Raw genomic sequence first — 23,803 nt, forward strand, 5'->3', positions numbered from 1 at the left:
CTCTGGCCATTCTTGTCCTTTTGTTAACACATGTGGCCACTAGGGGAACAACTGTGGGGGGAAGGACTGACCGAATAGCTTCACAACTGCTGTAGAAACTGCGCTGAGGCTGACCTGAGCGGGTGGAGGGCAGGCGCCCCCGACACTCACACAGACAGTGTCTTGCCTGTCGCTTGGACACATCTATCTTTTTTTTTAAATTTCATTTTATTTTTAATTGGAGGTTGATTACTTTACAATATTGTGATGGTTTACGTTATATATCAACATGAATCAGCCATAATTATACATATATCCCCTCCCTACTGAAGCTCCCTCCCACTCCCTCCCCATCGCACCCCTCTAGGTTGTCGCAGAACACCAGTTTTGGGTTCCCTGCATCACACAGAAAATTCCCAGTGGCTATCTATTTTATGTATGGTAATGTATATGTTTTAATGCTACTCTCCCACATCATCCCACTTTCTCCTTCTCCCATTTCTTTATGTCTGTATCTCCTTTGCTGAACTGCTAATAGGATCATCAGAACCATCTTTCTAGATTCCATACATATGCATTAATATATGTTTGTCTTTCTCTTTCTGACTTACTTCACTCTGTAATAGGCTCTAGGTGCATCTGCCTCATTAGAACTGATGCACATGCATTCCTTTCTATAGCTGAGTAATATTCCATTGTGTGTATGTACCACAACTTCTTTATCTATTCATCTGTCGATGGACATCTAGTTTGCTTCTATGTTGTAGCAACTGTAAACAGTGCTGTAATGAACATTGGGGTACATGTGTCTTTTTGAGTTCTGGTTTTCTCAGAAAATGTGCCCAGTAGTGGTATTGTTGGGTCATATGATAGGTTTACTCCTAGTTTTTAAAGGAATCTCCATACTGTTCTCCACAGTAGTTGCATCAAATTTGCATTCCCACCAATAGTCCAGAAGGGTTCCCTTTTCTCCACATCTTCTCCAGGATTTATTGCTTATAGATGTTTTGATGAGGGCCATTCTTACAGGTGTGAGACAGTACCTTATTGCAGTTTTGATTTGCATTTCTCTAATAATGAGCAATGCTGAGCATTTTTCATGTGTTTATCAGCCATCTGCATGTCTTCTTTGGAGAAGTGTCTGTTTAGTTCTTCTGTCCACTTTTTGATTGGGTTGTTTTTCTGGCACTGAGCTTCATGAGCTGATTATATATTTTGGAAATTAATCCTTTGTTGTTTCATTTGCTATTCATTTCTCTCATTTTCAGGGTTGTCTTTTAATCTTGTTTATTGTTTCCTTTGCTGTGCAAAAGATTTTCAGTTTAACGAAATTCATTTATTTACTTCTGTTTTTATTTCCATTACTCTAGGAGGTGGGTCAAAGAGGATCTTGCTGTGATGTATGTCAGAGTGTTCTGCCTATGTTTTCCTCTAAGAGTTTTATAGTTTCTGGCCTTACAGTTCAGTCTTTAATCCATTTTGAGTTTATTTTTGTGTATGGTATTAGGAAGTGTTCTAGTTCCATTCTTTTACATGTAACTGTCCAGTTTTCCCAACATCACTTATTGAAGAGGATGTCTTTTCTTCATTGTATATTATTGCCTCCTTTGTCAAAGATAAGTGCCCATAGGTGTGTGGAGTTATCTTTAGGCTTTCTATCTCATTCCATTGGTTTATATTTCTATTTTTGTGCCAGTATCATACTGTCTAGAGGACTGTAGCTTTGTAGTATAGTCTGAAGTCAGGAAGGTTGATTCTTCCAACTCCCTTTTTCTTTCTCAAGATTGCTTTGGCTATTTGGGGTCTTTTCCATCTCCATACAAAATGGGAACTTTTTTGTTCTAGTTCTGTGAAAAAGACCATTGGTAGTTTGATAGGGATTGTGTTGCATCTGTAGATTACTTTGGGTAGTATAGTTATTTTCACAGAATTGATTCTTCCAATCCAAGAACATGGTATATCTCTCCATATGTTTGTGGCTTGGGCACATCTTAAGAAAGAAGAGCTTCTGGTTAAAAGAAAGAAGTCTTGAACATAGAGGAAAGAGCACAGAGCATTTAGCAATAAAGCTGGAGTTAGGATCACTCCAGCCTTTACCAAGAGGCAGCCTCTGCTTTGGGGCAGAGATGTTTAGGGGGCGCCTGGCAGAAGGCCTGGGAAACACAGCATCATGCACTCTGCTCAGATTTTCTATCATCCTGTGCTAACCTGAAGCCTCATTTGTAGCCACTGTACTGGCAGGGAAATTTTCTGTTGGCAGATATAAGTAGAGTTCCCTAGACAGAGTGAAGGCTCCCCCCCTGGGGATGTAGCTAAGCAGCTAGACCAGTCCTTCCTGGGCACAAGGATGGAGGCCCAAAGCAGTGTTTATGACTGATTTGCACACCCATGTTTGCAGCCCTCTAAGTGAGCTGTTGCATGTTTTCTTCTGCCCACTGTGAATTAGCTGGATATATGCACCTGGATTCTCAGCTGACCACAAACGTGCAGTGGAAAAGGAAAGGTATCCAGGAAGGCTACATGTTTGGCAAGTTGGCGTCCTTCTCACGGGCTGTTTGCAGGGGCTGCTCTCAGGGCCCAATTTCGTCTCTGCCACACTAGTGTGCCATCCTTCAAAGACCTTTCTGAGCAGACAGCTAGAAAAATGCCTCTTTGTGCGCTCACACTGACTTCATTCAATTTTCTGCCTTTTCTCAGCTAATCTTCAGCCTGTAATTTCCTAATGACTTTCCCAGGGCTATTCTGTTGATCGCTAAAAGGCATAGCTGGCCAAGATCCACTGTGTGTCTATAGTTGGAATTCTGTCAGCATTTCCTTCCTAATTATGAGCCAGTGTCAGGATGTCCCTGGGCATGCAGCATTCTCTAACAAAGAATAGGGCTTGGTAGGGACCCCAGGCAACAGACTACAGCGAAAACTTGGGGCACCCAACCCTGAAGAGTCCCCAGGGCCTTTGCGCTCCCTCCACAGCACTCAGAGAAGCAGGCTTGCCTCTGGACCATCTTTATTCCCTACTCAATCTTAACCTGCACAGAAGAGCTTGGAAGCAATTTGCCAAAGCGAGGCCCACCGAAGTCTTCACTTATATCTGCATACTTGATACCCACTGGCATGTCTTTCCCCTTGACCCTTCCTAAGCAAGACAGCCAGGTCAAAATGCTAAGTAAATGTTTCCTGATTACATTTAGCAATGTCAAGCTATGAAATGTACAAGTGGCTTCACATTGCACTTTGTCCATATGGCAATATTTCCAAGTTAATAATATTACAAGCCTTAGGCTGACATACCATGTCCTAAAGGTAGCCATTAAGGAAAGCTGTTAAAAAAAAAACCTTATTATTAATATTATTTTCATCTAATTGGGAAAAGGTCCTCTTGCTCCTCACACACAGGTGAAACATGTGACGAAATACATGAATCCAAGATGAACCACGGAACAGAGGAGCCAGCCACACTCTCAAGCTCTGAGTAGCTACTTGATCCTGCGTGGGAGCCCAGGAGCCCCGACCCCTCTTCCACTACCTGACCGACCAGGAAGCAGGTTTCATGGAGCCCTCACATCCCATGTGCTCTCCACGCCTGCTTCACAGCAGCCTCACCTCCCTCTAGGACTGACGCATGGTGATGGCTCTACAGTCTGTCCCCACTTGGATTGCTGTGTGTAGGACAAAAAATCAAGCAGGCTACTGAAAGACTTAAACCCTTCTGTGATCTCAGGTCTTCAGGATCTGGCTCCTGCCCACCTTTTCTAATCCTACCTGTGTCATTCCCATCAGCACTAGGAATCCTACACCACCCACTAAAATCCAGGGCTGGCCCCACCTCCATCCTCAACACATGTGTCTACTGTAGCCTGAAAAGAAAACCTTCCTTCTGTGAACGAGGTCCCATCTGTGAGTCCCCAAGCCCATTCAAGATTCAAATGGATCCCATTTCCTCTATAAACTCCCCAAGAGAAGCAAGATACTTTGCACCCATGACCCATGAATTCCCTGCTGCCCAATAAACAGACTAGAGAATCATGGTAGGCTTCATGTGTGTCTCTGCCAAAAATCAAACAGAAACCACATCAGACATGTCCTAAAATGCCTGATTGGATACCAGAGTCACAGCCTGGCACTAGTGGGATCACAAAAACTGACGGCTATTACTCAGCTCACTCTCCTTTCTGAGAACGTGGAGAACTGTTTGGAATGAAATAAAGATTAAGAAATGGCCCAGACCGGGACATAAAAAGAGTGTCAAAGAGCAAACAGTCTGAGACTCTCAGACTCACAGGCACTCTCCACGGCCCAACCCTGCCCTCCACAATAGCCTCAGACAAAGACCCCAGCATGAAGGTCCCTGTCCTCACACAAGCTGAGTCTCAGGGCAGATAATCATGGAAGGCTGGTGGCAGTGACCTTGCCATAAACTGGCTGTCACTCTCTTCATCTCTTAGTTGAACACCCTCTATTCGACCACTTTCCACTCATTCTGTGTTAAAACACACAATTTCAGAGCCTGAGTATATTCAGATATCAAATAACTACTTTTAAATGTAAATTTAAAAATTCAAAAGGCTGTTTTCCAAAACGTCCTTTCCAGAAGATGCAGCAAGGGGGATGGATCGTAGAGTGAGTTCCCCCAAGGCAGCAGGGACTCTGGAGGACTTTGGTCATTTAAGCTGAACCAGATAAGATAGGGCATGGACATAATTAGCTGCAAAATGCAATGTGAGATTTAGTTTCTGACACATTTCAGAACAGACACGCAAGTCCCCACCCTCGCTCTCTAGGAGAGGCTCTTTCCTGGACTCCCCAGAGCCAAGGGTGGCACAGGGCTGAGGGGTGTGTGCTCCCTGGGTTCTGGGTCATGAGCGTCGCTGGGGGTCCCCCTGGGAGTGTATCCCGGAACAGAGGGCACTGTCCTGGGCCTGACAGGGTGGGTGTTGGTCAGCGATGATCCTAACACACATCTTTGGATCCCATGGGGTTCTTATACCCTTAGAAAGGAGAAGAAAATAGATATATAAGAACACTGACGAGAAGAATAACATCAGCATCTCAGGAACTGCAGGGCACCTGTGAGCCAGGGCAGGACCATAGCACAGCCAGCCAGCAGGAAGGACTGTGGTCTGGATGCTGCAGGACCCAGAGAAGTGAGTTCCAGACAACAGCACCTCCGTCAGGTTTGCTTCGCATCTGAACTGTCCTGGAGTTGCAGGAGGGGATGTCTCTGGTTGGCTTCCTTTCAGTCAGAGGGTCCCAGAGAATCCAGCTCCTCAGCCCCCTCCCACACAGACCCTTGTCCTAAAGGAGACAAACAGAGATGGAGCACTGGACACCTCTGCTGGCCAGCAGGGAAACAAGGGCAAGTCCTGATTTAACTCAAAACAACAAGTTAAAATTAAAGCATCTACAGCCCAAGTTAGCTGTTTTGCTCTGTAATCATGTGATAGCACACACACACACACATGCACACACAAAAGTTTTGTAAATGCTTGTTGTATAGTTGGGTTTGCACTTTTCTGTACATTTTAAAACTCTCCCTGCTTTTTTTGAAGTATAGTTGATTTACAATGTTGTGTTAGTTTTAGGTGTACAGCAAAGGAATATATATATATATATATATATATTCAGATTCTTTTTCCTTATAGGTTAGTACAAAATACTGAGTATAGTTCCCTATACAGTAAGTGATTATTGTTTATCAAGTTTTATACATGGTGCAAAATATATGTTTTATACATAGTAGTTTGTGTCTGTTAATCCCAAACTCCTAATTTATCCTTCCCCTTTCCCTATTGGTAACCATAGGTTTGTTTCCTGTGGGGTCTATTTCTGTTTTATGGATAAGTTTATCTGTATCATTTTTTTAGATTCCACATGTAAGCAAAATCACACATCTGTTTTTCTCTGTCTGGCTTATCTCACTGAGTATGATAATCTCCCTGTTTTTAATGATGTTCATGCCTTCCGCTTGTCTGGAGATCTAGGTCAATGAGTAACTGGTGGCTACACCTCCATCTCTATTCAGAAGGGATCCAAGATGAGACAGGCTCTTGCAACAGGCAATAGTCCCTATCTAGCAAGGCGATAGCACCGCACTCCAGTACTCTTGCCTGGAAAATCTCATGGACGGAGGAGCCTGGTGCGCTGCAGTCCATGGGGTCGCTAAGAGTTGGACACGACTGAGCGACTTCACTTTGACTTTTCACTTTCATGCATTGGAGAAGGAAATGGCAATCTACTCCAGTGTTCTTGCCCGGAGAATCCCAGGGACGGCGGAGCCTGGTGGGCTGCCTTCTATGGGGTCGCACAGAGTCGGACACGACTGAAGCAACTTAGCAGCAGCAGCAGCTGTGGAAGAGGTGACAAAGGGCCTGCTTTCCTGGACAGAGGGAGCTCTGCCACCTGGTGGCTGAGTCAGGAGATGCTGTGCTCAGCCAGGAGACCTGGGAACCGAGCTCAGTCAAGGCGGGAGGGGAAGCCACAGGGCAGGAGGGGACTGCTGCTACTGCTAAGTCACTTCAGTCATGTCTGACTCTGTGCCACCCCATAGACGGCAGCCCACCAGGCTCCCCGTCCCTGGGATTCTCCAGGCAAGAACACTGGAGTGGGTAAGCTGCTTGCTTTTTTTATTGATGAGATATTTTTGTTACAAATTCACATTTTAAAATAAAAGTTTCATGGGTGGGAAACAGGTTGCTAGTAGGCAGATAGTGCTTCTAATCCCTCATCTTAATCATGATCCCTGTCACAGCTGGTGCTTAATAAAATTAATGGCCCTGACTTTCAGACAACTAACCTTTTTACACCGCCCCTCTCATGACTCTCAATGTAGCAACAGCTCATTTTTTTGGCCACCTGATGTGAAGAGCCGACTCCTTAGAAAAGACCCTGGCGCTAGGAAAGATTGAAGGCAGAAGGAGAAGGGAACGACAGAGAATGAGATGGTTGGATGGCATCACTGACTCTGTGGACATGAGTTTGAGCAAGTTCTGGGAGCTGGTAATGGACAGGGAAGCCTGGCGTGCTGCAGGCCATGGGGTTGCAGAGTCAGACATGACTGAGAGACTGAACAACAAAATAGTTGGGAAAAATTAAAAAGAAAACAATATGATTGAGGTGAAGCATTCAGACATATTGACTGCACAGGAAGCTACAGAATTTCAAGGCCCGACACCCGACGTGCTGGCACAGTCTGTCCTTAGCCTTGGTCTTGGATTTGTTGCTGTTCCGGGTGGCTGGGCCTGCGGGACTAGACCCCCAGGGAGTTGGTGAACCTACACAGGGTGGACACCCTGCACGCGGGTTTTTGGCAGGACGAACATCACACTTGGAAACTGGAGGCCCGTCCAAGCCCACGTCTGTGTGGGAAGATGGGGTCAGGGAGGAGGCTGGGAGGAGAGCAGGGATCTACCCCCAAGGAGGCCCCGGGAGCTCTGTCTGGGCCCCACAGGGAAAGGGAAGCAGATGAAGGGGCAGTTTTAGTGGCGATCTGTGAGATGTGAGCTGGGAGTCGTGCTGCTTTGGGGACAACATTGAATTGGAGGAACAACTCTCCTCCACATTCAGGCTTGGATGGCAGCGCCCGACAGGGCCTGCCGCCTCCCCAGGATCTTGGCTTTGTCTGAAGCCTCCGCAGGCCCAGGAGACGAGGCCTGCTTGGGATGCCTTACCCTGCTGGGACTCCCCACATGAAAAGGGTGTCTTTGAGGTGGGGGTTGATCCCTCAGAGAGGCTAAACTCAGGAATCTTCCAGCACAAGTGTGCTAACAGGGCCATGAGCTCATAGAGATGGAGGGAATGCAGGGACCCTTAAGGGGCCAAGACCAGGATGGGGCCTGAATCCCACTCTGCAGAGGGAGGGCACCCCCACACCGGTGCCCCCAGCAGGTGTAAGTCAAGGCTGCTGGGTGCCATGCACACAATGCTATGTACATGTACCAGGCTGGGCACACAACACTGGGCACGTTTGCCAGTGCCCAGGCTGTGAACACACACTGGGAAACACAAGGTGTACATCACAGGGCGTGCGTCACCAGGACACAGCACTGGGCACATACACTGGGCAGGAAATACTGGCCACACACTTACAGGCCCACACTCCAGGCACGGGAGAGTGGACATATGTGCCAAGAACACATTGCCAAACAGGCAGCACCAGCAACACAACACTGGCACACAGCTCTTGGCAAACAAGGCCTACAGTGGCAGCCTGGCAAGCTGGGCACACATGCCAGGGACACACACCTGCACACACACCAGGGTCATGCCTGGCACCCACAGCAGGAACAGAAGCTGATACACACCCCAGGGACACGAAGCGAACACACAATGCCAGGTATACGTGGCAAGAGCATATGCTAATAACACAAACCAGACATGCCGAAACACAATGGTGTCGGGGGCACAAAACATTGACACACACACAAGTGTGTGTCAGGCACACACTTGGGGCACACAGGCCTGGCACATGCTCAGAGTATGCCAGAAAATCAAATAGGGTACATATGCCATGCACACACAGTTAGCACACTGTCTGGCACTACGCACAAGACCCCAGGGGATAGACACACACATCAGACACCCCCTGGGAGGCACCCCAGATCAGGCCCGATCTCTGGGACCACAATACTGAGCTCATAAGACGGCAGTTCATGCCAGGTGCACACATCTGATGCACACAGCAGGACCCAAATTCTGGGAACACAGAGCTGGGCATCCGATGCTGGGCACACACTCTCAGCTCAAAATGCCAGGTCCAGACTCTGGGAACACAATGCCAGACATGCAACGTCAGGCAATACCATGCTGTATATAAGGCTGGGCACACTAACCTAGACACACAGCGCCAGTCAGAGACTCTGAGAACACAACACCAGGCACACAGCCCATGGCACACAACAGTGAATACACAACCCTGGGCATACACACACACCATCAGCAAAATGCTGAGCACACATGCCAGATACACACCCTGGATATACGACATGTGTCAGATGGATAATACTGAGCACACAACTTGGCACACAGAACCACACACACACACTGCCAGGCATATGGAGCTGGGCAAACAACAACCAGCATGCAGCGCTGTAAACACAAAGTCAGACACACAGGGCCCAGTGCCAAATGCCAGGTGCATTGTATATAAGGCTGGGCACACTAACCTAGACACACAGCGCCAGTCAGAGACTCCGAGAACACACCAGGCACACAGCCCATGGCACACAACAGTGAATACACAACCCTGGGCATACACACACACCATCAGCAAAATGCTGAGCACACATGCCAGATACACACCCTGGATATACGACATGTGTCAGATGGATAATACTGAGCACACAACTTGGCACACAGAACCACACACACACACTGCCAGGCATATGGAGCTGGGCAAACAACAACCAGCATGCAGCGCTGTGAACACAAAGTCAGACACACAGGGCCCAGTGCCAAATGCCAGGTGCATTGTATGAGCACAGCAAGTCAGCCACACAGAATCAGGATGCATGGTGGGCGCTCAGCAGGAACACACTGGCCACAGATGCAGGAGACACAATGGTGGGCACACTACACTGGCACTCAAAGCTGGCTATGAGGAATGAGGTGTACGGAGAAGGCTCACTGTTCACCCAGAGCTCTGGGCAAGCCTTGCTCTCCTTCCCCACTACCCCAGGGCCCAGCCCCACTGCCGCCTGGGATCTGAGTGTCATTTGTCACCACTGCAGAGCCTGGACAACTGGTTGGAATTCTTTGTGTGGATGTATGTTATCAGGCTCCTGTGATGAGAATGTGAGTCATTCTGAGTCCTTTGTTATAACGAAAAATCACGCAGTGCCTAGTATGTCTATGATGGGGATTTAGTCACTAAGTCATGTCCGATTGTGACTCCACGGACTGTAGCCTGCCAGGCTCCTCTATCCATGGGATTCTCTGGGCAAGAATACTGGAGTGGGTTGCCATTTCCTTCTTCATAGTATGTCTATATATTATTATCATTTTGCCAGAGAATTTTTGGCTTGGTTCCCTAGAATACCAGGGCAAAGGACAAAAGCACATGATTCTGGGGCTTCCCTGGTGGCTCAGTGGTAGAGAATCCACCTGCCAGTGCAGGAAACACAGGTTTGATCTCTGATTCTGGAAGATTCCACATGCTGCAGAGCAGCTGAGCCCATGCGGCACAACTGTTGAGCCTGTACTCTGGAGCCCGGGAGCTGCAACTGCTGAGTCCATGTGCTGCAAATACGGAAGCCTGCCTGCCCTAGAGCCCTGCTCAGCAATAGGAGAGGCCACCACAGTGAGAAGCTCACACACGGCAACTAGAGAGTAGCCCCTGCTTGCCACGACTAGAGAAAAGCCCATGCAGCAACGAAGACCCAGCGCAGCAAAAATTAAAATAAGTAAAATTATAAAAAGCACACGTGATTTTGCTCGATATTGCCGCTTATCTCCATTGAAAGTCAGAACATGCCCAGTAAAACGGCCTACAATTGTAGTGACATTCAGAGCTTGTACTCTTCCCAGGTCCCAAATCCCAAATCCCAGAAGCCACCTATCCCTCCCACCTCTCCGCCTCCCCTTCCTCTCCGCATTTCTATCCCTCCCTACCCCTAACTCCCCTGGACCTTGAGATGAGCAGTTTGGACCTTTTGCCATTAGGTGGCGCCCCAAAGTAACAGTTTAAGCAATGTGATGCCTTTGACCTTCCTCTCCAGAGATTTTTTTTTCCTCCTGAAGATTCTGAAATTTAGCCCGAAGGAAAACTGCACCTCCAGAATCTGGCAAGTATGGCAACATCTTCAAGCAACTCTAAATGCTTTGTATACAAGTCTTTGCTTTCCCTGATGGGAAATGCAATAACATAGACTCCTCTGCAGATCAACATTCACCCTTCAGGGCCAGGTGACCTTGTTTCCTACCCAGCACCTGTGTAAAGGAGAACTAGTGGTTGGCAAATGTTTACTAAATCCATGAGCAAAAGGGTAAAACTGTTTAAAACGTCCTTTCCTGAGCAACTCCCCCGGCATGCAGCTGCTTCTTGGCAAAGCAGCCATGGGCCTGCAGGGTTTCAGGGTGGACAGTCCAGGCTTGCTGTGCTCTGGGGCAGGCACTGGGCATCACGGCCTTATCTCTGTGCCCTCCTCAGCTCTGGAAGCACCAACAACATCCTCAGTGAGTCCCTGAGGGACCTCTCTACGTGACTTCAGAGAGAGCAGGAAAGCCAGACCCCTGGCAGGCCAAAGCCGGACTGCAAAACTTGAAATTCCCTTCCTTAGGCCCAGGCTGCTCGTTGCTTGATCTGCATGACCTGCTGGAGTTTCCCAGAACAGATGACAGGGGGCAGTGCTGAACACCCGCAGCCACACCCTTCTCAGATGTGAGAAGGCTGCCAGGGCCTGAGTACCAGCCCCTAACCGCTCCCCACAGGACAGGGCAGCTCTGGAATTGCTCAGGTATTGATGACAGGGGCCTAAAAAATTCTTAGTGGGGGTGTTGCAGACCTCACACTCTACGGAACTATCTGGTAGTTTTTGGTCTGGCCTTTGTCTTTCAGCCCTGCAAATTTAACAGCACAGGGAGGGAGGCAACGGCCAAGGGCACAGGCCCACTTGAGGGAGCAGGAGCCTTGAACCAGAAAACTGGGCAGCTGGACTTCAGCCCGTGGGCCTCAGCTTCCTCGTGGGTGAAAAGATAAAAGCAATTTCCCGAACAAGGAGAAAGTTCCTGGCTCAGCCCAGGTACTTAAGTAAGGTCCTGCAAGCCCAGCAGAAGGGCACAGGGCAGAGGGTGCCCCCAGAGCTGAGCCTTCCTGCCGAGCCTCTGCTCCCTCCTTCCTTCTTCTGGGTGATGTTGGCATCGTCCTCTCCTCCATCTTGTTGATTGTTCAGGTGCTTGGCCCACAGTGAGTGCAGAGGGCTGTTTCAATCAAGAAGGTGACAACCTCAGCTACACAGCACTTCTCCGTCTGGGGAAAGTGTCTTGACTCCCCACAGCCCTCTCTGCCTTCCCCAATCCCCAGATCTTTTGTAGATGATTCCAAGAAGGGCTCAGGGCACTGAGAGTCCATCATCTCACTTAATCTACTTCCATAAAGCATTTTAAGGGGAGGAAATATTGTTCTTTCTGAGCACCTGCTATGCTCTAGACCATGCAACATTTAAGTTAATTTTGATCCTTTATAACAGTTCTGCTGTGTCAATGGCACCAGCCCTTTTTAAATCTTTCTAAAAACTCTGCACAACCCACTGTGACTTATAAGAGGAAATATATATTTGGTGTCATTGTGAATTATGATAAGAAATATGTATTTGGTCTCCATCTCTGTTTTGGGCACAGAGGTTCTAAAACCTTTGGAATTTCTTAAGTGATAAGAGCTATAGAGATCTCTTGATATTCATAACAAAACCTTTCAACACACATGTGTTTATGTTAATGAAGTGACTTTTGGAAAGCCCCTAGAGATGGAGGTGGGGAACCATCCCTGTGATTAGAAGGTTGGGACTTTCAGCTCCACCCACTAGGGAGGGGAGGGAGCCTGGGGATTGAATCAGTCTCCAATAACCAGTGATTTTAATCATGCCTATGTAATGAAGCCTCCATAAAAACCCAAAGGGCTGGGTTTGGGGAGCTTCCAGTGTGGTGACTGTGTGGAGATTCTAGGAGTATTGAAGGCTCAAAAAAGGCATTGGACCCTCGGTGCTTTCTCAGCACCTCACCCTGGGCCATCTGGCTGTTTCTGAGTTATATCCTTTTATAACAAACTAATAATCTAGTAAGTAACTATTTCTCTGCATTTTCTAAGCCACTCTAGCAAATTAGTTGAATCCAGGGTGGGGAGCCTTCTGGACCTCTGATCTATAGCCAATGGAGCAGAAGCAGAGCTGACAACTTGGTCTTGACTGGCATCTGAAATGTGTGTCTGAGCAGGGGGAGGGCAGACTTGCAGGACTGAGCCCTCTTCCTGTGGGACCGGATGCCTTCTCTAGGTAAAGAGTATCAGAACTGAACTGAATTGTAGGACACCCAGCTGTACAGAATTGCTTTGTGGTGTGGGGGTAAAACCCACACACAGGAATTGGTGTCACGATAATAAACTGAATTCATTGCTGGGATGAATAACAAGACAACAGAAGCAGGTAGATACGAAGGCAAAGTACCTTTACCCAGGCTCCATGGCACATTTTGCATCTGCTCCTAAACAGGTGTGGGTACAAGAGGAGCATCATTCCTGGACAGTTTTATATAATCAGTCATCTTCTGTCTGGAGGAAATTCTGCTTGGTTTTTTAATGCAGGAGGAAGACACTGTTTTTCTTTACTGAAAATGTGGCTGTGGGGTCCAGATTTTTGAACCCCAGCCCAGCCCTTCTGGGAACAGGAGTCACTTTTCTTAGTAGCTCAGTGTCACTGGGACAGAGCATTGATCACCTGTCCAATGAGGGTCAAAGAAGTGTCCAGTGCAGGGCTATTGAGGGCCAGTGGAGACAGTGGTATGGAGACGAAACGAAGAGGGTAGATGGTAAGCTCTCAAGCTCTGTGAATTTTGATGACCAGCAGGCCAATCCCCAGCCTCTCCATCTGCTACAAAAACACACATCAGGATGTCCCCATCCTCATTCCTCCCTGGCATCCTCATCACCTGAGGGCTGGCGGGGGTGCGGGGGGGTGCGGGGTTGTCTCTGCTCTGGCAGTTTATCCACACAGGTGTCACCGCTGCCAGGACACCGTGTAATGTCTGGGTCTGGGATCTCCTGGGGAGTTTGGAGAGACATTGCAGGTCATCACCAGCCCAGCAGGGCCATCACAACATCAGGCTCTGGAGCCAAACCAGCTAGGTTCCAGTTCCCACCTGGAGCCAAACTTGCTGGGTTCAAGTCTGCACCATCACTTGGAAGCTGATTAAATGTGGGAAGCTATCTTACTTCTCCTCCCCACAGTATCCGCACCTGTAAAATCTGTGAAGGAAACAGCAGCTCCCGCCTCAGAGGGTGGTAGAAAGGATCAGGTGAGTCATAATGCCTGCCATACTGGGAAATGGACCCAACATGCAGTCCAAGTGGGCCAAGATTTGTTGCCCGGTTACTTGTAAACATTTGATGAACATTAGCTTATTCCAGTTTTTTTTAAAAATCTATTTCTGAAAGGTCGGGCAAGGTCAGGCATGTTGAGGCATGCTCAGACATGTTGAGGCATGCCCCGGAAAAGTGCCGCAGACAAGTCCTGGAGGCGGGCTGACAACCAAGCCGTCCAATCAGGTGCTGACACGGAGCCCTTGGACACCAATCACCGCTGTAGCCCGCGCTTTCTTCCTTATATGGGAGCCGGGCCCTAGCTATAAAACCTTTCCCCACCCCTCATACCTCCCAGACTCCCTTCGCTTCCTTGCTCACCCACCCCCCGGGAGTTCTGCCTGAGAGCGACCGCCCAATAAAGGCCTCCATCAACGGTCCATAGAGGTGGCTCTTTCCTCCCGTGGTGTTTCTTACAATTTCCTCAATCAATTTTGGGCACTTAAAATTTATTAATATTTATAAAACCAGTTTTGTATAAATTCACATTTGTTGAAATAACACCTATGTATTGTATACCTTTAATATATTTCCTTTTATCTATAGGTATATTTCCTTTTCTCCAGTGTGGTCATTGTTGCAGTATTATTGTTGTTGTTGTTGTAGTTGTTATTAGTTTGGATCGAGGTTGCCAGGGTCTAGTTTAATTTTGGGGGGAGGGGGGAAGAATCCTTCCAAGAACCAGTTTTTGGTCTTATTGACTACTTTTTTTTTTAATTTCATGTTTCTACTTTAATTTTTAAAAATTTGTATTCTATTATATTGACACAAGCCAAAGACTATATTTAACATTTATGTAGCTACAACAAATGATAATCAAACCAATACTGAACTGTGAACCAACCTGACAACTTAAGAAACAAGGCAGACGAAGTACACTTGGTTCCTCCTTGTCTCCTGCACCCTCGTTCCAAACAGAGGAAAGGACCGTCATTACCATTTTAATCCTTTGTTCCTTGAAAGAGTGCTCACCGTAAAGCATGTATCTCTAGCCCATATGCCATTCAGTGTTAGTTCTTTGTTGTTGCTTAGTTGTTGCTAAGTCGCTTCAGTTGTGTCTGACTCTGTGCGACCCCATAGACGGCAGCCCACCAGGCTCCCCCGTCCCTGGGATTCTCCAGGCAAGAACACTGGACTGGGTTGCCATTTCCTTCTCCAATGCATGAAAGTGAAAAGTGAAAGGGAAGTCACTCAGTCGTGTCCGACCCCCAGCAACTCTGTGGACTGCAGCCCACCAGGCTCCCCCGTCCATGGGATTTTCCAGGCAAGAGTACTGTAGTGGGGTGCCACCGCCCTCTCCAACTTCATTGTAGCTTTGCCTAAGTACTCCTCTGTGTGTGCATGCTCAGTTTTGTCCAACTCTTTGCAACCCCATGAACTGTAAGCCCTCTAGGAATTTACATTTAAGAATCCAGGCTTCTCTGGCCGTGGGATTTCCCAGGCAAGAATACTGGAGTGGGTTACCATTTCCCCTTCCAGAGGATCTTCCTGATCCAGGGATTGAATTCCACATCTGCACTGGCAAGCAGAATCTTTACTACTTGAGCCACCTGGGAAGCCTTTAAGTATCCCTCTACTGGAAACTATCTTCTTATTTTCACTTACCATTATGTTTCTGAGATTTGTGTATATTGTTTCATGTAATTCTAGTACATTAATTTTAACTGCTGTGTAAAATTAATGTGTTGTTGTGGATGTGTCTGGTGATGAAAGTAAAGTCCAGTGCTGTAAGAACCATATTGCATAGAAACCTGGAATGTTAGGTCCATAAATCAAGGTAAATTGGATGACAATATACAGCCTTGATGTACTCCTTTCCCAATTTTGAACCAGTCTGTTGTTCCATGTCTGGTTCTAACTGTTGCTTCTTGACCTGCATACAGATTTCTCAGGAGGCAGGTAATGTTGTCTGGTATTCCCATGTCATTAAGAATATTCCACAGTTTATTGTGATCTACACAGTCAAAGGCTTTAGCATCGTAAGCAGATGATTTTTTGAATTCTCTTCCTTTTTCTATGATCTAGTGTATGTTGGATCTGAATGCAGAGTTTCTGAGAATACCAAGGAGAGATAAGGTCTTCTGAAGCGGACAATGCAAAGAAATAGAGGAATACAATAGAATGGGAAAGGCTAGAGATCTTTTAAAGAAAATTGGAGATACTAAGGGAATATTTCATGAAAAATAGTCACAGTAAAGGACAAAAACAGCAATGACCTAACAGAAGCAGAAGAAATTAAGAAAAGGTGGTAAGAACACAGGGAAGAACTGTACAAAAAAAGATCTTAATGACTCAGATATCTTAAAGAGATGGGATCACCTTAGCTGCCTCCTGAGAAACCTGTATGCAGGTCAAGAAGCAACAGTTAGAACCAGACTTAGAACAACGGATTCATTCCAAGTCGAGAAAGGAGTACATCAAGGCTGTATATTGTCATCCTGCTTATTTAACTCATATGCAGAGTACATCATGTGAAATGCCAGACTGGATGAAGCACAAGCTGGAATCAGGATTTCAGGGAGAAATATCAATAACCTCAGATATGCAGATAACACTACCCTAATGGCAGAAAGTGAAGAGGAACTAAAGAGCCTCTTGATGAAAGTGAAAGAAGAGTGTAAAATCTGGCTTAAAACTCAACATTCAAAAAACAAACATCATGGCATCCATTCCTATCACTCCAAGACAAACAGATGGGGAAAATGAGGAAACAGTGTCAGATTTCATTTTCTATGGGTTCCAAAATCCATGTAGACTCAGACTGAAGCTACAAAATTAAAAGACACTTGCTCCTTAGAAGAATAGCTATGAGGAAACTAGGCAGTGTATTAAAAAACAGAGAAATCACTTTACCAACAAAGGTCCATATGATCAAAGGTATGGTTTTTCTAGTAGTAATGTAAGGATGTGAGACTTGAACTATAAAGAAGGCTGAGCGTTGAAGAACTGATGCTTTTGATGGTGCCGAGAAGACTCTTGAGAATCCCTTGGACAGCAAGGAGATCAAACCAGTCAATCCTAAAGAAAATCAACCCTGAATATTCATTGGAAGGACTGATGCTGAAGCTGAAGCTCCAATATGTTGGCCACCTGATTGGAAGAGCAGACCCATTGGAAAAGACTCTGATGCTGGGAAAGATTAAGGGCAAGAGGAGAAGGGGGCAACAGAGGATGAAATGTTGGATGGCATCACTGACTCAACTGACATGAATTTGAGCAAACTCTGTGAGACAGTGAAGGACAGGGAAGCCTGGCATTCTGTAGTTTATGGGGTCACAGAGTCTTGGTAACTGAACAAAAACAGCAAAATTCTATTGTGTGAAAGTTGTAATACATCTTCTGTTGTTTTGTTCATAAACGTTTGGATTGTGTGCACATAATCACAACCAATGCTGCAATGCACATCTTTGTGTATGCTTTCTAGAACAAAGTCTTAAAGACACGACCTAGGAGTGGAGTCTGATGGTCGTAAGTCAGTGTGTGCAAAGCAGAGTCAACAGAGGAATAGTCTTGTTCTATAGATACTAGAACAAGAGGACCTGCATTTGGATGCTGGCTCTGCCACTTATTTGATGTATCTCGGGCAAAATAGTTGATGCTTCTGTTCCTCAATGTCTTCAACTGTGAAGTAGCACTGTAAGCAGCAAGTACTTCAGAGGATTGGAGGAATTAAATGAGTCAGACTCTGGAAAGCACTTAGAACAGTGAATAGCACAAAATAGCGCTTTATTCATGTGGTCAGATCAATTTAAATATAATTTAGGCATGTAAAAGGTAATGCCAGCTATTCTCTAAATTGGTTGAACCAATGCGAGCTGCAATAGAAGTTCTATCTACTATGTTCTTAACCATTCTTAGCATTGTCACACTTTTTAAAGATTTACATTATAAATACAATAGTACAATGTATTGAATTCACAAAAAGTCAAAATATGTGAAGCAAGAAACAGAAGTTTTTCTTCAAATTCAGTTAGATGTATAAATTACATGTCTGGCATATTTGTGTACAGTGTTAGTAACTTTGTAATTTTTTTAGTTTTCAGTATAAGTCCTGCCTGTGCTCTGTTAGCTTCGCATCTAAGTACTTCATTTTTTTTTTCAATGACCATAACTGGTATTTGACTTTCAATTTCAGTTTCCACATGTTCATTGCTAGTATATAGAAACACAATCTTTTTGGTGTGTATTAACTTTCTTTCCTGCAAACTTGCTAAACTCTCTTACTCTAGAAGGGTTTTGGGGTATTTTTTTGGCAAATCCCTTAGAATTTTCTACCTTATCCATCATGTCATCTGAATTATAGACACAGGTTTCTTTCTTTATGGTGTACATGCCTTTTATTTCCTCCATGTGCCTGACTATATCAGCTGGTGCTTCCAGGACTACTGAGTAACCATGGTGAGAGAAGATCTTCCTTCTCCTCAGTCTAAGGGGGAAGCATTCACTCCTCTATCCTGAAATGTGCTATTGACTGGAGGGGTTTTGTATATAGTCTTTATCATGTTGAGGAACTTCCTTCTTTCCCTAGATTGCTGAGAGTTTTATCATAGAGTGTTGAATTTTTTCACTTGGTTTTTTCTGCATGATTTAATATGATCATGTAATTCTTTTTCTTTTTTAGCCTGTGAAAATGGCATTAATTGATTTTTTTTAGTATTAATTGACTTTGATTATGGAACCAGCCTTGCAACTCTAATCTAGATTCCCCATGGTTATGCTGTATAATATGTTTTATACATTGATTCTATTTCTAATGTTTTTTAAGGACACTTGTGTTCATATTCATGATTGATGTTGGTCTGTAGTTTTCTCTTTTTTTGTACTGCCATGGTCTAGATGATATCAGGGTAATACTGATCTGGTAAAATTAGTTGGAAAATCTAATTCTTCCCAAACTTTAGATAAAATTCTCCCAGTGAAACCACCTGGACCGAAAGATTTTGGGAGGGAGAGCTTCAAATTACAAAATAAACTGCCCTAATATTTATGGGACTATTTAAATATGTTTCATTTTGGGTAGATTGTAGTAATTTGTGCTTTTCAAGGAGTTTGTCCATTTTATCTAAGGTCAAGTTTATGGATGTAGAACTGTTTATAATATTTCCTTATTATCTTTAAGACACTTGTTTGGTCCATATTGATATCCCTCATTTCATTCCTGATGTTGGTAATTCTTTTTTCATTCAAGGTGTTTTTATGATGGCTGCTTTAAAATCCTCATTAGAAAATTCTAACGTCTTTGTCATCTCTGTGTTGATGTCTACTGATCATTTTTACTCTTTCAAGTTGAGACTTTCCTAGCCCTTGGTATGATGGGTGAATAAACCTGAATATTTGAAATATTATATTGTGAAATTGGATCTTTTCTAAATCTTTTGTTTAGAGGTTTCTTCTGACATCACTTCTATGGATGGAGAGGGTTCAGCCTCGCTAGTGCCAAGTAGGGGTTGAAGTTCAGGTTCCCACCTGGCCAATCGTCACTCCTGGAAGGGAGGATTCTTCATTACTGCTAAGTAGTGGTGGAGGCTCAGCTTCTCATGATGCCCGCTGTTATCACCATGGCAGAGAGGCAAGGTGCCTTGTTATGAACCCATGTGATCTCCACTGGCACCTCAAGGGGACCGGACCTAATTAGCACTGGTCAGGGACTGAAGTCCTGACCTCCCACTTGGCCTTCTCCAATACAACCCAGGTGTAGGGGAGCAGGTGTGTCATCTTGTTGCAGCTGGGCAAGCATGGAAGGCTAGGCCCAGAACCTGGCCCTTGCCTTCAAGGGTTACCTGGACCTTCAAGTCTTTCTGTAAAGTTGTGCTGAAGTAGGGTGGTTATTGTCTAGACCTTTCTGTCTTGCTAGACTGACCCTTTCCTGGTGAATACTCATTGGAAGGAATGATGCTAGCGCTGAAGCTCCAATACTTTGGCTACCTGATGCAAAGAGCTGACTCATTAGAAAAGACTCTGATGCTGGGAAAGATTGAAGGCGGGAGGAGAAGCGGATGACAGAGGATGAGATGGTCGGATGGCATCACTGACTCGATGGACATGAGTTTGAGCAAGCTCCGGGTATTGGTGAACGACAGGAAAGCCTGGAATGCTGCAGTCCATGGTGTCGCAAAGAGTCGGACATGATTGAGCAACTGAACAACTGGATACAGAAAGCAAGTGTTTTTTCGTTGGTGTTTGTCTTTTATCTGTGATTTCCTGTTGGCAGGTTTCTGGCTTCTATAGCACTAGCTGTGGGATATAGAGGGCTTTCCTGGTGGCTCAGATGGTGAAAAATGGGCCTGCAATGCAGGAGACTTGGGTTCAATCCCTGGGTCGGGAAGATCCCCTGGAGAAGGGAATAGCTACTCACTTCAGTATTCTTGCCTGGAGAATTTCATGGAATAGGTGAGGCTGAAAGAAAAATCCAGGGAACTCATCACTGTCATTTCTCCAGATCCAAGATCCCTTACTGATCTGTTTTCTTCTTTCCACCTTTCAGAGTCATTTTTATGTTAGTTTTATGTATAATGTTTAAGGGTTTTAGTTGAACTTAGTGGGAGGAATAAGGAAAAGTACATTTATTCCACCTTTCTAGAAGTCTCTATCCCAGAACTTAACTATATATTGTATTTTCATTCAGTTCAGTGTACTTTTTAAACTACCTTTGAGACTTCTTCTTTGAGGCATGGACTAGAAGAATGTTGTGTAGTTTCTAAAAGCATGGAGATGTTTCTGTTATTTTTCTGTTATCAGTGCCTAGTTTGAGTCCACTGTGGTCATAGAACAAATTCCAAGTGATTTCAATTACTTTATATCTGTTGAAATTCACCTAATGGCTCATGAGATGTTTGATTTTGGTAAATATTCCATGGGGGTTTGAAAAGAATGTGTATTCCACTGCTGTTGGGTGGAGTGCCCTCTGAAGGTTGATTATATCCTGCAGGTTGATGCTGGGCTCTATCAGTTGTAGAGAGAGGAAGGGGTATTATAGTCTCCAACAATAATTGTGCTGATTTTGCCTTTTATCAGTTTCTCTTCACATATTTTGCAACCATGTTGATTGGTGCAGATGTATTTAGAGTTGCTCTCTGCTTTTATCATTATGAAATATCCCTTTTGGTCCTTGGTAATTTCCTTTACCTTAAGGTCTGTTCTATGTGATAATATGTCCACTTCAACTTTCTTTTGATTAATGTTTAATATTGTCCCATCATTTTTCAACCTAACTATATCATTATATTTAAAGTGAGTTTCTTATAGCTGTCATATAGTTCAGTTCAGTTCAGTTCATTTCAGTTGCTCAGTCGTGTCTGACTCTGCGACCCCATGAATCGCAGCATGCCAGGCCTCCCTGTCCATCACTATCTCCCGGAGTTCACTCAGACTCACATCCATCGAGTCAGTGATGCCATCCAGTCATCTCATCCTCCTCCTCCTCCCCCTTCTCCTCCTGCCCCCAATCCCTCCCAGCATCAGAGTCTTTTCCAATGAGTCAACTCTTCTCATGAGATGGCCAAAGTACTGGAGTTGCAGCTTTAGCATCATTCCTTCCAAAGAAATCCCAGGGCTGATCTCCTTCAGAATGGACTGGTTGGATCTCTTTGCAGCCCAAGGGACTCTCAAGAGTCTTCTCCAACACCACAGTTCAAAAGCATCAATTCCTTGGTGATCAGCCTTCTTCATAGTCCAACTCTCACATCCATACATACATGACCACAGGAAAAACCATAGCCTTGACTAGACGGACCTTAGTCAGCAAAGTAATGTCTCTTCTTTTGAATATACTATCTAGGTTGGTCATAACTTTTCTTCCAAGGAGTAAGTGTCTTTTCATTTCATGGCTGCAATCACCATCTGCAGTGATTTTCAAGCCCAGAAAAATAAAGTCTGACACTGTTTCTACTGTTTCCCCATCTATTTCCCATGAAGTGATGGCACCAGTTGCCATGATCTTCATTTTCTGAATGTTGAGCTTTAAGCCAACTTTTTTGCTCTCCTCTTTCACTTTCATCAAGAGGCTTTTTAGTTCCTCTTCACTTTCTGCCATAAGAGTGGTGTCATCTGCATATCTGAGGTTATTGATATTTCTCCCGGCAATCTTGATTCTAGCTTGTGTTTCTTCCAGTCCAGCGTTTCTCATGATGTACTCTGCATATAAGTTAAATAAGCAGGGTGACAATATACAGCCTTGACATACTCCGTTTCCTATTTGGAACCAGTCTGTTGTTCCATGTTTAGTTCTAACTGTTGCTTCCTGACCTGCATACAGATTTCTCAAGAGGCAGGTCAGGTGGTCTGGTATTCCCATCTCTTTCAGAATTTTCCACAGTTTATTGTGATCCACACAGTCAAAGGCTTTGGCATTGTCAATAAAGCAGAAATAGATGTTTTTCTGGAACTCTCTTGCTTTTTCCATGATCCAGCCAATGTTGGCCATTTGATCTCTGGTTCCTCTGCCTTTTGGAAAACCAGCTTGAACATCAGGGAGTTCACGGTTCACGTATTGCTGAAGCCTGGCTTGGAGAATTTTGAGCATTACTTTACTAGCATGTGAGATGAGTGCAATTGTGTGGTAGTTTGAACATTTTTGGCATTGCCTTTCTTTGGAATTGGAATGAAAACTGACCTTTTCCAGTCCTGTGGCCACTGCTGAGTTTTCCAAATTTGCTGGCATATTGAGCACAGCACTTTCACAGCATCATCTTTCAGGATTTGAAATAGCTCAACTGGGATTCCATCACCTCCAATAGCTTTGTTCATAGTGATGCTTTCTAAGGCCCTCTTGACTTCACATTCCAAGATGTCTGGCTCTAGATTAGTGATCACATCATCATGATTATCTGGGTCATGAAGATTTTTTTGTACAGTTCTTTTGTGTATTCTTGCCACCTCTTCTTAATATCTTCTGCTTCTGTTAGGTCCATACCATTTCTGTCCTCTATCGAGCCCATCTTTGCATGAAATGTTCCCTTGGTATCTCTAATTTTCTTGAAGAGCTCTCTAGTCTTTCCCATTCTGTTGTTTTCCTCTATTTCTTTGCATTGATCATTGAAGAAGGCTTTCTTATCTCTTCTTGCTCTTCTTTGGAACTTTGCATTCAGATGCTTATATCTTTCCTTTTCTCCTTTGCTTTTTGCCTCTCTTATTTTCATAGCTATTTGTAAGGCCTCCCCAGACAGCCATTTTGCTTTTTTGCATTTCTTTTCCTTGGGGATGGTCTTGATTCCTGTCTCCTGTACAATGTCACGAACCTCCGTCCATAGTTCATCAGGCACTCTCTCTATCAGATCTAGGCCCTTAAATCTATTTCTAACTTCTACTGTATAATCATAAGGGATTTGATTTAGGTCATACCCGAATGGTCTAGCAGTTTTCCCTACTTTCTTCAATTTGAGTCTGAATTTGGTAATAAGGAGTTCATGATCTGAGCCACAGTCAGCTCCTGGTCTTGTTTTTGTTGACTGTATAGAGCTTCTCCATCTTTGGCTGCAAAGAATGCAATATATCTGATTTCGGTGTTGACCATCTGGTGATGTCCATGTGTAGAGTCTTCTCTTGTGTTGTTGGAAGAGGGTGTTTGCTATGACCAGTGCATTTTCTTGGCAAAACTCTATTAGTCTTTGCCCTGCTTCATTCCAGATTTCATATAGTTAGGTCACTTTAAAATCAACTCTGTAAATTACTGTCTTTTGACTGGCATTATTTAGACATTTATATTTAATATAATTTCTGGTGTGTTAGGAATGAAGTCTGCCTACTTATATTTTGTTTTCTATT

General features: G+C 44.8%; 1 pseudogene; it reads left to right on the forward strand.

The window, feature by feature from the left end:
* The window catches only part of LOC138094970 (transcriptional adapter 2-beta-like), a 34,068-nt pseudogene that overhangs the window by 522 nt on the left and 9,743 nt on the right, over positions 1-23,803 (forward strand).

Source organism: Capricornis sumatraensis, chromosome 19 (genome assembly GCF_032405125.1).
Source record: "Capricornis sumatraensis isolate serow.1 chromosome 19, serow.2, whole genome shotgun sequence".
Taxonomy (NCBI): domain Eukaryota; kingdom Metazoa; phylum Chordata; class Mammalia; order Artiodactyla; family Bovidae; genus Capricornis; species Capricornis sumatraensis.